At 46.9% G+C, this 17,500-nt stretch overlaps 1 protein-coding gene across 1 annotated transcript in view; it reads left to right on the top strand.

Annotated features, from left to right (window-relative positions):
* Positions 1 to 17,500, top strand: part of plcb4b (phospholipase C, beta 4b) — a 127,388-nt gene that overhangs the window by 939 nt on the left and 108,949 nt on the right. Inside the window, exons 2-3 of the mRNA XM_079888256.1 lie at positions 2,483 to 2,527; positions 12,164 to 12,215. The gene's annotated coding sequence lies outside the window, so the exon portion shown is untranslated. The remainder of the gene's footprint in view (positions 1 to 2,482; positions 2,528 to 12,163; positions 12,216 to 17,500) is intronic.

Below are 17,500 nucleotides of genomic sequence, written 5' to 3'. Positions count from 1 at the left end.
CTGGGACACTAAAACTAGATGCATCTGATAGCAGTGTAATTTTGTTTTTGAGAATGTGTTGTGTTTTCAAAATACACTATATTCAAGATGCAAAATCTAAAAAAAAGAAGCTTTAGTGCTTTACTTGAGATTTACAGACACAATTAGACATTTATAATTATAGCCTTGCATCGTCCTATAAATGTAAATGTTGTAGATAATATAGAAATATTACCAATGATGTAAAAATGAACAACAGGATCACAGGCAGTGAAACCCAGATCCAGATCCAGATCCACACGAGGAATTATTTACTTTTACTGGAAAACAAACTAGTTTGTGAAGCCGGCCGATGCTTAAACTGCTAACACTATCTCTCTCTCTGTAAAACATCAGTGAAGTAAAGCACACTCGATCTGAAGACGTGTGTGTGTGTGTGTGTGTGTGTGTGTGTGTTTGCTGTCAGAGTCTGAGCGCGTCACACCTGTTCACGTGAGTGTGTGTGTGTGTGTGTGTGTTCAGTCATAAACAGAGGTGTGTGTGTGTGTGTGTGTGTGTGTGAGCGAGCCGTGTTCCTCCTGACGGTTTCCTCGCGCAGGAACAGTGTGTGTATGCTCAGATCTGTGGCTCGTCGAGTGAAACCCCGGCTGTAACCCTGCGGTGTTTGGAGATTCTCTTCAGGTTAGTACGCGTGTTATTCCGACAGCTTTCGGGTTATTAGGACTCATGCGCACTCAACTGTCAGCTTGTGTTGTTGTTATTGTGTGATAGTTGATTGAGTCACTCGTACTTCTTTCTCTACAGTGTGATCGTCAGCGCAGGGTTAGTGTGTGTGACTGAGCAGATCCGGCTCTAAACACTGTTTTCAGCCTCAATTATCCATATGGGTTAATGACAAATAAAGCTTCAAAAAAGGTCTTTTTAAAAATAAACATTTTCAAAATTGATGTAATGCATATTTTGAGCAGGAACAATGTGTTTCAATTGTTAAATATCATTCCTAATTTTATTGTGAAATCTTAGCAAAGTAACCCGTAGAGTGTCTAACACATTATTATTATTATTTAGTGGTTGTGTATTTTGTTCATATTAATTTATAATTATTGCATTCTAGTGGCCGGGTATTTAGTATCTTTAGCATCCGATTTTACTTTTAAAGATAAAAGTAAAAATAATCGTTCAAGTATTCCAGTAAATGCATTCTATACATTAAATATTCACAATCTAGTTTTCAGCCATTTATTCACTTTGACATTTTATTTGTTGGTTTAAATCAAGAATTTACAAGGTTGTACCACATGACAATATTAATAATGACAGGAAATATGCTGAATAATGGATTTCTTTTTCATTTCAATTACATATAAAAAAGTAAATACAATTTTTCATATTATATATAGTCAGTTGAGAATTTTATTCATCAAAATGTTTAAAACATTAAATGCACAGAAACTTTAACGGAACACTATATACATTTTTTATTTCATTCATTGCAGTTGCGTCACCTGACTTTTGCAGCTAATCTCACATTGAACAGGATGATTATATTTGGATTAGCTTGTATTAGCTTTGCCTGTATTAGCTTTTGTCTGTGCTTGAAAGTTTGACAGAATTTTTAAATACAAGAAGTTTTACATTGGTTGCACCAGCTGACATGGAAGTGTCCCAGCCTAATGTACTATAGAGATTTGTAATCATTCATCATAGAAGAGCCATGTTTACAGGTGTGCCTCCTGACATCATCATCTCAACAGCTCCAAAACTATAATTATCAAATATAATAACATAAACATAAAATTATGATTTTATTTATAATTTTTTCTTATTAAAACACGTCTGTTCATCCGGAGACTGCGGTTGTGCCAAATAATGCCTGTTATTTAAATGAACTGAAAATGAATTAAAACTAAATAGGTTTATGGGTATATGTCCTGAATTGATCAAATCATTTTAAAAGGAAATGTTGCACTTTTGCACAGAAATATTGCCGTCAGGTCATTGACACTGATCAGACTCATGGTGACCGCGAAGAGCTCGCGTCAGGCTTGCATATCGTAAACCGATGCTCATGTTGATGAACTGATATGTGTTTATATATATATATGGTGAATGAAAGATTGGTGTATTAATGCAGATTTACAGATCACTGTCATAAACCGTAATCGGGGGCTGATGCTCCTGTCGGTCGTTTCAACAGTTGAGGGAGAATGATGTGCTTTCCCGCATCTTTCCCGTGTCGTGTTGTTATTCTGGTGTGTGTGTGTGTGTGTGCGCGCGTGTGTGTGTGTGCTGTAGGAAAGAAAGATGCACTATTATTTTTTAATTAGGCAGATGCAAACACAATGAGTCACAGGCTTCTGGCTGTTGTTGTTGACGTTTGCTTTCATTGCACTGTTTTCTGCAGTCACACACACACACACACACACACACACACACACACACACACACACACACACTCCTGTGCTTCTGTCTCATCAGTCTCTCTGTGTGTTTGTTTTCACAGGGACCGAGATGTCGCTTGCTCCTTAAATCACTTTCCACACCGCTGGTGAGTTGTGCTCGATTCTTCCCTCTAACGTATGTTTTCACACACACACACACACACACACACGACACAGTGTTGCTGTAGTGTGTTGGTTTAGCCGGTTGGGTCGTGGTTCAACTATTTTAAGAATGTCCCTTAAACTGCCCAAGCTACACGTGTAACCCATCGCACAGAGCTCGTTCTTGCCAGTTGTTGCTCATGCGGAGGGAGATGGCGGTGTTCTTTCTCAGTGTTTCTCAGTGAACCCGAACCTCCATCAGTGAACCCGAACCTCCATCAGGACGACTCCAGCAGGACTCAGTGTTTCTCAGTGAACCCGAACCTCCATCAGGACGACTCCAGCAGGACTCAGTGTTTCTCAGTGAACCCGATCCTCCATCAGGACGACTCCAGCAGGACTCAGTGTTTCTCAGTGAACCCGAACCTCCATCAGGACGACTCCAGCAGGACTCAGTGTTTCTCAGTGAACCCGAACCTCCATCAGGACGACTCCAGCAGGACTCAGTGTTTCTCAGTGAACCCGAACCTCCATCAGGACGACTCCAGCAGGACTCAGTGTTTCTCAGTGAACCCGAACCTCCATCAGGACGACTCCAGCAGGACTCAGTGTTTCTCAGTGAACCTGAACCTCCATCAGGACGACTCCAGCAGTACTCAGTGTTTCTCAGTGAACCCGAACCTCCATCAGGACGACTCCAGCAGGACTCAGTGTTTCTCAGTGAACCCGAACCTCCATCAGGACGACTCCAGCAGGACTCAGTGTTTCTCAGTGAACCCGAACCTCCATCAGGACGACTCCAGCAGGACTCAGTGTTTCTCAGTGAACCCGAACCTCCATCAGGACGACTCCAGCAGGACTCAGTGTTTCTCAGTGAACCTGAACCTCCATCAGGACGACTCCAGCAGGACTCAGTGTTTCTCAGTGAACCCGAACCTCCATCAGGACGACTCCAGCAGGACTCAGTGTTTCTCAGTGAACCCGAACCTCCATCAGGACGACTCCAGCAGGACTCAGTGTTTCTCAGTGAACCCGAACCTCCATCAGGACGACTCCAGCAGGACTCAGTGTTTCTCAGTGAACCCGAACCTCCATCAGGACGACTCCAGCAGGACTCAGTGTTTCTCAGTGAACCCGAACCTCCATCAGGACGACTCCAGCAGGACTCAGTGTTTCTCAGTGAACCCGAACCTCCATCAGGACGACTCCAGCAGGACTCAGTGTTTCTCAGTGAACCCGAACCTCCATCAGGACGACTCCAGCAGGACTCAGTGTTTCTCAGTGAACCCGAACCTCCATCAGGACGACTCCAGCAGGACTCAGTGTTTCTCAGTGAACCCGATCCTCCATCAGGACGACTCCAGCAGAACTCAGTGTTTCTCAGTGAACCCGAACCTCCATCAGGACGACTCCAGCAGGACTCAGTGTTTCTCAGTGAACCCGATCCTCCATCAGGACGACTCCAGCAGGACTCAGTGTTTCTCAGTGAACCCGAACCTCCATCAGGACGACTCCAGCAGGACTCAGTGTTTCTCAGTGAACCCGAACCTCCATCAGGACGACTCCAGCAGGACTCAGTGTTTCTCAGTGAACCCGAACCTCCATCAGGACGACTCCAGCAGGACTCAGTGTTTCTCAGTGAACCTCCATCAGGACGACTCCAGCAGGACTCAGTGTTTCTCAGTGAACCCGAACCTCCATCAGGACGACTCCAGCAGGACTCAGTGTTTCTCAGTGAACCCGAACCTCCATCAGGACGACTCCAGCAGGACTCAGTGTTTCTCAGTGAACCCGATCCTCCATCAGGACGACTCCAGCAGGACTCAGTGTTTCTCAGTGAACCCGAACCTCCATCAGGACGACTCCAGCAGGACTCAGTGTTTCTCAGTGAACCCGAACCTCCATCAGGACGACTCCAGCAGGACTCAGTGTTTCTCAGTGAACCCGAACCTCCATCAGGACGACTCCAGCAGGACTCAGTGTTTCTCAGTGAACCCGAACCTCCATCAGGACGACTCCAGCAGGACTCAGTGTTTCTCAGTGAACCCGAACCTCCATCAGGACGACTCCAGCAGGACTCAGTGTTTCTCAGTGAACCCGAACCTCCATCAGGACGACTCCAGCAGGACTCAGTGTTTCTCAGTGAACCCGAACCTCCATCAGGACGACTCCAGCAGGACTCAGTGTTTCTCAGTGAACCCGAATCTCCATCAGGGCGACTCCAGCAGGACTCAGTGTTTCTCAGTGAACCCGATCCTCCATCAGGACGACTCCAGCAGGACTCAGTGTTTCTCAGTGAACCCGAACCTCCATCAGGACGACTCCAGCAGGACTCAGTGTTTCTCAGTGAACCCGAACCTCCATCAGGACGACTCCAGCAGGACTCAGTGTTTCTCAGTGAACCCGAACCTCCATCAGGACGACTCCAGCAGGACTCAGTGTTTCTCAGTGAACCCGAACCTCCATCAGGACGACTCCAGCAGGACTCAGTGTTTCTCAGTGAACCCGAATCTCCATCAGGACGACTCCAGCAGGACTCAGTGTTTCTCAGTGAACCCGATCCTCCATCAGGACGACTCCAGCAGGACTCAGTGTTTCTCAGTGAACCCGAACCTCCATCAGGACGACTCCAGCAGGACTCAGTGTTTCTCAGTGAACCCGAACCTCCATCAGGACGACTCCAGCAGGACTCAGTGTTTCTCAGTGAACCCGAACCTCCATCAGGACGACTCCAGCAGGACTCAGTGTTTCTCAGTGAACCCGAACCTCTATCAGGACGACTCCAGCAGGACTCAGTGTTTCTCAGTGAACCCGAACCTCCATCAGGACGACTCCAGCAGGACTCAGTGTTTCTCAGTGAACCCGAACCTCCATCAGGACGACTCCAGCAGGACTCAGTGTTTCTCAGTGAACCCGAACCTCCATCAGGACGACTCCAGCAGGACTCAGTGTTTCTCAGTGAACCCGAACCTCCATCAGGACGACTCCAGCAGGACTCAGTGTTTCTCAGTGAACCCGAACCTCCATCAGGACGACTCCAGCAGGACTCAGTGTTTCTCAGTGAACCCGAACCTCCATCAGGACGACTCCAGCAGGACTCAGTGTTTCTCAGTGAACCCGAACCTCCATCAGGACGACTCCAGCAGGACTCAGTGTTTCTCAGTGAACCCGAACCTCCATCAGGACGACTCCAGCAGGACTCAGTGTTTCTCAGTGAACCCGAACCTCCATCAGGACGACTCCAGCAGGACTCAGTGTTTCTCAGTGAACCCGAACCTCCATCAGGACGACTCCAGCAGGACTCAGTGTTTCTCAGTGAACCCGAACCTCCATCAGGACGACTCCAGCAGGACTCAGTGTTTCTCAGTGAACCCGAACCTCCATCAGGACGACTCCAGCAGGACTCAGTGTTTCTCAGTGAACCCGAACCTCTATCAGGACGACTCCAGCAGGACTCAGTGTTTCTCAGTGAACCCGAACCTCCATCAGGACGACTCCAGCAGGACTCAGTGTTTCTCAGTGAACCCGAACCTCCATCAGGACGACTCCAGCAGGACTCAGTGTTTCTCAGTGAACCCGAACCTCCATCAGGACGACTCCAGCAGGACTCAGTGTTTCTCAGTGAACCCGATCCTCCATCAGGACGACTCCAGCAGGACTCAGTGTTTCTCAGTGATACACTAATGTTACTCAGTTTGAGGGACATGAGATGTTGCCATTGTAATTCCTCACCATCAGCTTTAACCAGTGCATGTCCATCAACCGATTATTTTACTAATTTATGTGAACACGTGGAAACTGTATCAGTGAACACGTGGAAACTGTATCAATAACAGTGTATACATTAGCCAAGCTCTAGCGTGAATGACTGACTGAACATAAACGTTGGTAAAACAGATCTTGCTCCATGCTTAATCTTTCCTCAGACTAGTGAGAACGACAGACGATCTGCAGTAATAGACACAGTTATAGGTAATCGTGGCCCACAGCTGATCAGCAGAAGTATTTCAGTAAGACAGTGATAACGTGAGTTAGCCAGTTAGCAGGAGACCTACACAATATAAAACTCAAAACTAAGTATTTTGAACTCCATCTTTAAGAGCAAGCGGTTTGTGAATCCTGCACTGAACTCTGAGATTTGAGAATCAGTCGTCAGTGAAATAAAGGGAACACAGCAAAAGTTTAAGATTATACTTCTGCTGATCAGCTGTGGGCCACGATTACCTATAACTGTGTCTATTACTGCAGATCGTCTGTCGTTCTCACTAGTCTGAGTTCTCACTAGTCTGAGTTCTCACTAGTCTGAGTTCTCACTAGTCTGAGTTCTCACTAGTCTGAGTTCTCACTAGTCTGAGTTCTCACTAGTCTGATCGTCTGTCGTTCTCACTAGTCTGAGTTCTCACTAGTCTGAGTTCTCACTAGTCTGAGTTCTCACTAGTCTGAGTTCTCACTAGTCTGAGTTCTCACTAGTCTGAGTTCTCACTAGTCTGAGTTCTCACTAGTCTGAGTTCTCACTAGTCTGTCTGAGTTCTCACTAGTCTGATCGTCTGTCGTTCTCACTAGTCTGAGTTCTCACTAGTCTGAGTTCTCACTAGTCTGAGTTCTCACTAGTCTGAGTTCTCACTAGTCTGAGTTCTCACTAGTCTGAGTTCTCACTAGTCTGAGTTCTCACTAGTCTGAGTTCTCACTAGTCTGATCGTCTGTCGTTCTCACTAGTCTGAGTTCTCACTAGTCTGAGTTCTCACTAGTCTGAGTTCTCACTAGTCTGATCGTCTGTCGTTCTCACTAGTCTGAGTTCTCACTAGTCTGAGTTCTCACTAGTCTGAGTTCTCACTAGTCTGATCGTCTGTCGTTCTCACTAGTCTGAGTTCTCACTAGTCTGAGTTCTCACTAGTCTGAGTTCTCACTAGTCTGAGTTCTCACTAGTCTGAGTTCTCACTAGTCTGATCGTCTGTCGTTCTAACTAGTCTGAGTTCTCACTAGTCTGAGTTCTCACTAGTCTGATCTCACTAGTCTGATCGTCTGTCGTTCTCACTAGTCTGAGTTCTCACTAGTCTGAGTTCTCACTAGTCTGATCTCACTAGTCTGATCGTCTGTCGTTCTCACTAGTCTGAGTTCTCACTAGTCTGAGTTCTCACTAGTCTGAGTTCTCACTAGTCTGATCGTCTGAGTTCTCACTAGTCTGATCTCACTAGTCTGATCGTCTGTCGTTCTAACTAGTCTGAGTTCTCACTAGTCTGAGTTCTCACTAGTCTGAGTTCTCACTAGTCTGAGTTCTCACTAGTCTGATCTCACTAGTCTGATCGTCTGTCGTTCTAACTAGTCTGAGTTCTCACTAGTCTGAGTTCTCACTAGTCTGAGTTCTCACTAGTCTGAGTTCTCACTAGTCTGATCTCACTAGTCTGATCGTCTGTCGTTCTCACTAGTCTGAGTTCTCACTAGTCTGATCGTCTGAGTTCTCACTAGTCTGAGTTCTCACTAGTCTGATCGTCTGAGTTCTCACTAGTCTGAGTTCTCACTAGTCTGATCGTCTGAGTTCTCACTAGTCTGATCTCACTAGTCTGATCGTCTGTCGTTCTCACTAGTCTGAGTTCTCACTAGTCTGATCGTCTGAGTTCTCACTAGTCTGATCTCACTAGTCTGATCGTCTGTCGTTCTCACTAGTCTGCGTGCGCTATAAGTGGGCGGGCAATATGCTAATGTTTCGTCTTGACGTCACAACGAAACAGCTTATGACTCGTTTGAAAAACAATTAATTTCATTGGCTCAGAGTCGACTCTTACTTTTGAAAGACAATAACTTTATAAACAGTGCACTTCCAGATTTAACCCTTTGCAGGATGTTTTCATTCACTCAGAGCATGAAAGGTCATTTTCAAAAATCCACAATAGGGCCCTCAAATAGGGGCCCTTTAAACTCTAGAAAATGAAGAACAGAGAAATGTGCATCAGGTGTGCTTTGGTTTTTAAGTTTTTAATTAATTTATGAAGCCACTGCAAACTTTCTCGTTACATATTATATTGTTATATTACAATGCCACATATTGTGTGCGGGTTATCATCTGCGCTGTAAGTAGAAAAGCCTGATAACATCACTGCTAAACCTGTGAGTATTGTGGTGTTTCTCACTGACTCGTAAACTCCCGAGCTTCCCGCGCGTATTTACAACATTGTGGAGGCGTTCATGTGCGTTCAACTCGTACACACGATCTTTACGACGTGACCATCAGATACGGGCGATGTCATCAGTTCATTAACTTTCACTGATTCTCCTGTATCTCGAGCTGAGAGATGAAGACGTTCATGTTCGTCTGCTGTCGTTCGGAGATTAGAAATGCTGGGTCTCAAAGCGGCGGAGAATATAGATCTGATGATTTTAATCAATTCTCATTTTAATGAGCTGATATTGATTCTTATCCATGATGGATTTATTCAGTGCTGTTTTCAGTGGATGTGAGAAGAAAACTTCACTAAACATCTGTAGCTCCTGCCATCCAATAATCACAGTAATCTCTGATACTTTTGATATGAAACAAAGTCTGTTTCAAATCCTGTGAGTTTCATCAGTGTGTGTGTGTGTGTGTGTGTGTGTGTGTGTGTGTGTGTGTGTGTGTGTGTGTGTGTGTGTGTGTGTGTTTAATGTGTGTGATGGATGAACCGATCATCTCTTCCTCTTTACTACTAGTTACAGCAGCAAATAAACATCAATGAACATCAGAAGGAAAGTTGAAAGATTCAGAACAACTTCCTGAAATCAATCATGTCTCATGTAATCCATCAGTCAGTGTTTCACCCGTCACTAAAACAGCGGGAGAACAATGATGTCACGTAACGTCACACTTACCTCAGAAAAGCCTTTCAGTGAACAAACTCTACAGAAGAATAACTCTAGAGAGGAGCTTCTGACACACATGCACTAGATTACATGTTCATTATATTTGACTAGATCTGTCCTTCAGTGTTTAATGTGTGTTTGAATAATAAGTTTTTACGACTCCCACAGTTTAAATGTTTATGTCACAACAATGAATTGGAGTAGAAACATAATTATATCATTAGCCTTTATTTATACAGCGCTTTTTACAATACAGAGTGTTTTAAAGCAGCTTTACAGAGATAACAGGAAAATAATGCAACAAAGTTTGTTTCCAGAAGAAAATAGCGTCACAGTCCAGCTTAAGTAAGTTCAGTGATGGTTCATTTGTGTTGTAGAAAAGTTATTAATTTAGTTCATTTATATATATGAAGAGTTCAGATGCAAAAGCCTCTAAGTGCCATCTGAAATTTTCTTCTAGAATGACCATTTTTATCAAGCTCGTATATTTAAGTTCAGTAACTTCACTTAAATGGCAATGAAGATTACCTATTAATTGTCATTTAAGTGAAGTTACTGAACTTAAATATACGAGCTTGATAAAAATGATCATTCTAGAAGAAAATTTCAGATGGCACTTAGAGGCTTTTGCATCTGAACTCTTCATATATTGAAAAAGTATCATTTGAAACTGCCTTGGGTGCAATTTAAATAGTTTATATGCTAATTTTATCATGTGTGAAAATAAACGGCAGTTATTATTATAATTATTACAGTAATTAACTGGCCAGGTATATTTTACAGCATTAGTTGCGATATATTTTCTTAAGAAATTTAACGTTAAATATTTCCAGATGAATCAGTGTTGAGAGGAATGGAGAGTTTCAGTCACACTTTTACTGTTAATTAAATTCACATTTATTTGTATAGCGCTTTTCTCAGTACACATCACTTCATTACAATTTACAGTGTTCTGTTATCAGAGGAAACTGTCTAAGTTATGCATTTCAGAAATGTACATATACAAAATCACAGTTAGCTAAAAGTGTATTAAACAGTGTAACAATTTAATGCAGAAACAATGAGCTCATTGAAGCTATGAATACTTGTTTGTTAACAAATGATTGTGGCATTAATGACACTAATGAATGTGTGATCCGACCTCAGATCTCCCATCATGCACTGCTCCTGCGAGCGGTTCCTGGACGACGGATATAAATAGAGTTGAGCTATTCCTGCTCTTTCTAATCTCAGTCACGGCACAATCCACACTGCCAATTAAACCTTCCACCTTTGTGCTATAACTCAGAACGTGACTTCTGAACGCTATTATTACCATGTCAGCCGAGGACGCCGGTCATGTGATCGCATCCCAGCAGCCTCGGGCGGGTCACATGACCAGCGTCAGGAGATCAGGCGAGTGAATAGTACACACACTACACCTAATAGAAACACAGTCTGTGTGTGTGTTCAGGCTTTAAGTCAAGTCAGCTTTATTTATACAGCGCTTTCAAAGCAGCTTCACAGAGATAACAGGAAAATAAAGTTTGTTTCCGGAAGAAAATATCGTCACAGTCCAGCTTCAGTAAGCTCAGAGATGTTTCATTTTTCCTGTAATAAAAAAGTTATTCATTTTGTTCAGTTATATATATATATAGCCGCTCTAGAGAAGACCGTGATGTCATCGTCCAGCTCAGCTCAGTTCTCATATAATGGTGTCAGTGCAGGAGATCAATAACATTGATGAATATTAAATGTCCCCGACCGAGTAAGACAAAAGCCAAAGGCGACAGTGAAGGAACCGAAACTCCATCAGGACAGAATGGAGGAAAACCCTTGGGAGAACCAACTGGGATTTAGACCATTGTTTGATCTTGATGGTTCTTGAGGATCAGAGCGTCACACCCCCGGCCCGTGTGTCATCAGTCTCGCTAGACTACATCCTACCATTCAGTGCTGAAATACTGAAGAGTTTGACTGGACACACGACCTTTGACCTCTGATACGGGAAGTGTGTCTCCAGTCAGTCCAGTTGTGTTTCTCTCGTGAGAATGCTTGATTATATTAGATATAACTATAAATTAGTATATTATAATATACATTCGTCTGTGCTGATGATCTTGTATCCCATGATTGACAGATGATGAAGGTCTCAGCATCGCTTTATTTACATAGATTTCTACAAGCGCTGATCAATATTGTTCTGGAATCTTCTGGGAAAGCGTCCATGTTTCCGGTGAGGTTTATGAACGGATCGACGCTCTGGGATTATCGGATGCTTTAATCAAGAGAATATTTGTCGCCTCGCCTGATGTTACCTGAAATAGCTCCCGCTTAAAGTCTAAAAATAAGCGTCACTCGTTGTGTTGATCTGCCAGACTGAACGAACAGAACACAGGCTTTATCAGGAGATTTAACCGGATCATTCGTGTTTTATAACGCTTTATTTTAATCTCGGACAGATTGATAATACGAGTCGATTGGCTTCGGCTCCTGAATGTTTTACTGTAAAGCCTGTCGTACATTATAGCACATATTTATATTTAGAGTTCGCCATTATTTACTGCTCTCTGTCTGTTTGATGTAAATGAGCTCTGTTGTGATTGGTGTAGCTCACACTGAACAGGTGTGGGCGGGGCATATGCTAATGAGTTTTATCTCTGAATGTTGTAGTATGTCACAGCAAACATCATGGAACCGTGTGATTGAGCAAATTATTTTTGATAATTTACACAAAATGATGCTAATTTAAAATGCAGAATATCTTTATTTCTGACATGATCACAGATGTTTCTCACTCCGTCTCTGTGTGTGTTCCTGTTTTGCAGAAAGTGAGCTCTGTCTTCATCCGTTTGCCTGCTCTTCTTCAGCCTCGGCCTGGTAAGACTGAGTTTAACTAATTAAACCCGACTGTAACGAGCTCGTCAGACTTCATTAGCTGGGTCTGTCTTCTGTCTCCATCAGGAGTGTGGGTGATCAGCCAATCAGACGGCAGCGCCGTAAAAGAAGATATTTAATTTCAAATGTTGAATAAGTGAGAATAAATCAGTTTTATGATGGTGTGTGTGAGTCGAGGGCTCAGTGTGCTGGAGACGCCTGTGTCACAGCATCCGTAGATGTGCAGGAAACATTTAACACCGTATCCCACAATGCAGTGCGCTTGACAGTGTGATCAGTGAACCGGAAGTGATTCTCCTCCTTGACTCGTTGTGTGATCAACACAATGTTTTATAACAAAATTGGATTGAAAATACGTAATAACCAAGATGACACTTTATTGTAGTCTGTTTTCACAGTGCGTTTCACAGTTCTAGACATCACAAATCTAGTAACATTTTCAATATTTCCATCATCAGCGAGGTGTTTCTAATACAGGGAGTGGCGGCTAATTTGACTTTCTCTCTTCTGACCAATGAAATCAAGCTCTCTATATTTGTTTTCCTCTTTTGGAAAGCCACAGGAACGCTGTCATGGATATTTTCTTTTGATATTGGAGCAAATGTGAATACAAAACGTATATTTGCTGTGGTCTCCCGTTCACCAATTATAGAAGTTTATGACGACTTCTGCTTCTGAGAAGCCAGAGATGTGAACAGGGTCCAGTCATGTGATGTAACGAGGTCATGTGACAGTGTGGCGGACTGCCGTTCTCTTCAAGTTTTTTGTATTTAAAAAGATTTTTCTTGGTTATGTGAACGTAAAGGATTTGGATCATTCTTCAAACATTACGTGAATGTTACTTTTGAATGTTCTTTGAATGTTCTGAAACAAGTAGAAACATTTAAACAATGTTAGAAATGTTAAAAAACGCTCCATGAATGATGTATAAATAATGTTTTGTGCTGATGTTTTGAGAAGACCAGATAACTTTGAAACCACTCTCTAATAATGTTACTGGAAGAACTTTTGTTCATAACTTTGAGAGAACGTTCCCTGTTAGCTGGGTGTCTGTGTGAGTGCAGGGGTTTATGGGTAATCGGCATCAGCCACAGCGCAGGGGTTTATGGGTAATCGGCACCGGCCGCAGCGCAGGGGTTTATGGGTAAGATTGCTGGGGTTTATGGGTTAATCGGCACCGGCCGCAGCGCAGGGGTTTATGGGTAATCGGCACCGGCCGCAGCACAGGGGTTTATGGGTAAGATCGCAGGGGTTTATGGGTAATAGGCACCGACTGCAGTGCAGGGGTTTATGGGAATTTTGCAGGGGTTTATGGGTAAATGGCACCGGCCGCAGCGCAGGGGTTTATGGGTAAGATTGCAGGGGTTTATGGGTAAACGACACCGGCCGCAGCGCAGGGGTTTATGGGTAAACGACACCGGCCGCAGCACAGGGGTTTATGGGTAAGATTGCAGGGGTTTATGGGTAAACGACACCGGCCGCAGCGCAGGGGTTTATGGGTAAACGACACCGGCCGCAGCGCAGGGGTTTATGGGTAAGATTGCAGGGGTTTATGCGTAAACGACACCGGCCGCAGCACAGGGGTTTATGGGTAAACGACACCGGCCGCAGCACAGGGGTTTATGGGTAAACGACACCGGCCGCAGCACAGGGGTTTATGGGTAAACGACACCGGCCGCAGCACAGGGGTTTATGGGTAAACGACACCGGCCGCAGCACAGGGGTTTATGGGTAAACGACACCGGCCGCAGCACAGGGGTTTATGGGTAAACGACACCGGCCGCAGCACAGGGGTTTATGGGTAAACGACACCGGCTGCAGCACAGGGGTTTATGGGTAAACGACACCGGCTGCAGCACAGGGGTTTATGGGTAAACGACACCGGCCGCAGCACAGGGGTTTATGGGTAAACGACACCGGCCGCAGCACAGGGGTTTATGGGTAAACGACACCGGCCGCAGCACAGGGGTTTATGGGTAAACGACACCGGCCGCAGCACAGGGGTTTATGGGTAAACGACACCGGCCGCAGCACAGGGGTTTATGGGTAAACGACACCGGCCGCAGCACAGGGGTTTATGGGTAAACGACACCGGCCGCAGCACAGGGGTTTATGGGTAAACGACACCGGCCGCAGCACAGGGGTTTATGGGTAAACGACACCGGCCGCAGCACAGGGGTTTATGGGTAAACGACACCGGCCGCAGCACAGGGGTTTATGGGTAAACGACACCGGCCGCAGCACAGGGGTTTATGGGTAAACGACACCGGCCGCAGCACAGGGGTTTATGGGTAAACGACACCGGCCGCAGCACAGGGGTTTATGGGTAAACGACACCGGCCGCAGCACAGGGGTTTATGGGTAAACGACACCGGCCGCAGCACAGGGGTTTATGGGTAAACGACACCGGCCGCAGCACAGGGGTTTATGGGTAAACGACACCGGCCGCAGCACAGGGGTTTATGGGTAAACGACACCGGCCGCAGCACAGGGGTTTATGGGTAAACGACACCGGCCGCAGCACAGGGGTTTATGGGTAAACGACACCGGCTGCAGCACAGGGGTTTATGGGTAAACGACACCGGCTGCAGCACAGGGGTTTATGGGTAAACGACACCGGCTGCAGCACAGGGGTTTATGGGTAAACGACACCGGCCGCAGCACAGGGGTTTATGGGTAAACGACACCGGCCGCAGCACAGGGGTTTATGGGTAAACGACACCGGCCGCAGCACAGGGGTTTATGGGTAAACGACACCGGCCGCAGCACAGGGGTTTATGGGTAAACGACACCGGCCGCAGCACAGGGGTTTATGGGTAAACGACACCGGCCGCAGCACAGGGGTTTATGGGTAAACGACACCGGCCGCAGCACAGGGGTTTATGGGTAAACGACACCGGCCGCAGCACAGGGGTTTATGGGTAAACGACACCGGCCGCAGCACAGGGGTTTATGGGTAAACGACACCGGCTGCAGCACAGGGGTTTATGGGTAAACGACACCGGCCGCAGCACAGGGGTTTATGGGTAAACGACACCGGCCGCAGCACAGGGGTTTATGGGTAAACGACACCGGCTGCAGCACAGGGGTTTATGGGTAAACGACACCGGCCGCAGCACAGGGGTTTATGGGTAAACGACACCGGCCGCAGCACAGGGGTTTATGGGTAAACGACACCGGCCGCAGCACAGGGGTTTATGGGTAAACGACACCGGCCGCAGCACAGGGGTTTATGGGTAAACGACACCGGCCGCAGCACAGGGGTTTATGGGTAAACGACACCGGCCGCAGCACAGGGGTTTATGGGTAAACGACACCGGCTGCAGCACAGGGGTTTATGGGTAAACGACACCGGCTGCAGCACAGGGGTTTATGGGTAAACGACACCGGCCGCAGCACAGGGGTTTATGGGTAAACGACACCGGCCGCAGCACAGGGGTTTATGGGTAAACGACACCGGCCGCAGCACAGGGGTTTATGGGTAAACGACACCGGCCGCAGCACAGGGGTTTATGGGTAAACGACACCGGCCGCAGCACAGGGGTTTATGGGTAAACGACACCGGCCGCAGCACAGGGGTTTATGGGTAAACGACACCGGCCGCAGCACAGGGGTTTATGGGTAAACGACACCGGCCGCAGCACAGGGGTTTATGGGTAAACGACACCGGCCGCAGCACAGGGGTTTATGGGTAAACGACACCGGCCGCAGCACAGGGGTTTATGGGTAAACGACACCGGCCGCAGCACAGGGGTTTATGGGTAAACGACACCGGCCGCAGCACAGGGGTTTATGGGTAAACGACACCGGCTGCAGCACAGGGGTTTATGGGTAAACGACACCGGCTGCAGCACAGGGGTTTATGGGTAAACGACACCGGCCGCAGCACAGGGGTTTATGGGTAAACGACACCGGCCGCAGCACAGGGGTTTATGGGTAAACGACACCGGCTGCAGCACAGGGGTTTATGGGTAAACGACACCGGCTGGGTTTATGGGTAAACGACACCGGCCGCAGCACAGGGGTTTATGGGTAAACGACACCGGCTGCAGCACAGGGGTTTATGGGTAAACGACACCGGCTGCAGCACAGGGGTTTATGGGTAAACGACACCGGCTGCAGCACAGGGGTTTATGGGTAAACGACACTGGCCGCAGTGCAGGGGTTTATGGGTAAACGACACCGGCTGCAGCACAGGGGTTTATGGGTAAACGACACCGGCCGCAGCACAGGGGTTTATGGGTAAACGACACCGGCCGCAGCACAGGGGTTTATGGGTAAACGACACCGGCTGCAGCACAGGGGTTTATGGGTAAACGACACCGGCCGCAGCACAGGGGTTTATGGGTAAACGACACCGGCTGCAGCCCAGGGGTTTATGGGTAAACGACACCGGCCGCAGCACAGGGGTTTATGGGTAAACGACACCGGCCGCAGCACAGGGGTTTATGGGTAAACGACACCGGCTGCAGCACAGGGGTTTATGGGTAAACGACACCGGCTGCAGCACAGGGGTTTATGGGTAAACGACACCGGCCGCAGTGCAGGGGTTTATGGGTAAACGACACCGGCTGCAGCACAGGGGTTTATAGGTAAACGACACCGGCTGCAGCACAGGGGTTTATGGGTAAATGGCACCGGCCACAGCACAGGGTTTTATGGGTAGGAACCCAGGGGTTTATGGGTAAACGACACCGGCCGCAGCACAGGGGTTTATGGGTAAGATTGCAGGGGTTTATGGGTAAGAGACCAGGGGTTTATAGGTAAATGACACCGGCCGCAGTGCAGGGGTTTATGGGTAAGATCGCAGGGGTTTATGGGTAAGATCGCAGGGGTTTATGGGTAAACGACACCGGCCGCAGCACAGGGGTTTATAGGTAAACGACACCGGCCGCAGCACAGGGGTTTATGGGTAAGAGCCCAGGGGTTTATGGGTAAACGACACCGGCCGCAGCACAGGGGTTTATGGGTAAACGACACCGGCCGCAGCACAGGGGTTTATGGGTAAACGACACCAGCTGCAGCGCAGGGGTTTATGGGTAAGAGCCCAGGGGTTTATGGGTAAGAGCCCAGGGGTTTATGGGTAAATGACACCGGCCGCAGCGCAGGGGTTTATGGGAAAGATTGCAGGGGTTTATGGGTAAATGACACCGGCCGCAGCGCAGGGGTTTATGGGTAAGAGCCTAGGGGTTTATGGGTAGACGACACCAGCTGCAGCGCAGGGGTTTATGGGTAGGAACCCAGGGGTTTATGGGTAAATGACACCG

Source organism: Squalius cephalus (genome assembly GCF_949319135.1).
Source record: "Squalius cephalus genome assembly, chromosome: 12".
NCBI lineage: Eukaryota > Metazoa > Chordata > Actinopteri > Cypriniformes > Leuciscidae > Squalius > Squalius cephalus.
The sequence above is the reverse complement of the archived record's forward strand: the minus strand, read 5'-3'. Positions and strand labels throughout refer to the sequence as shown.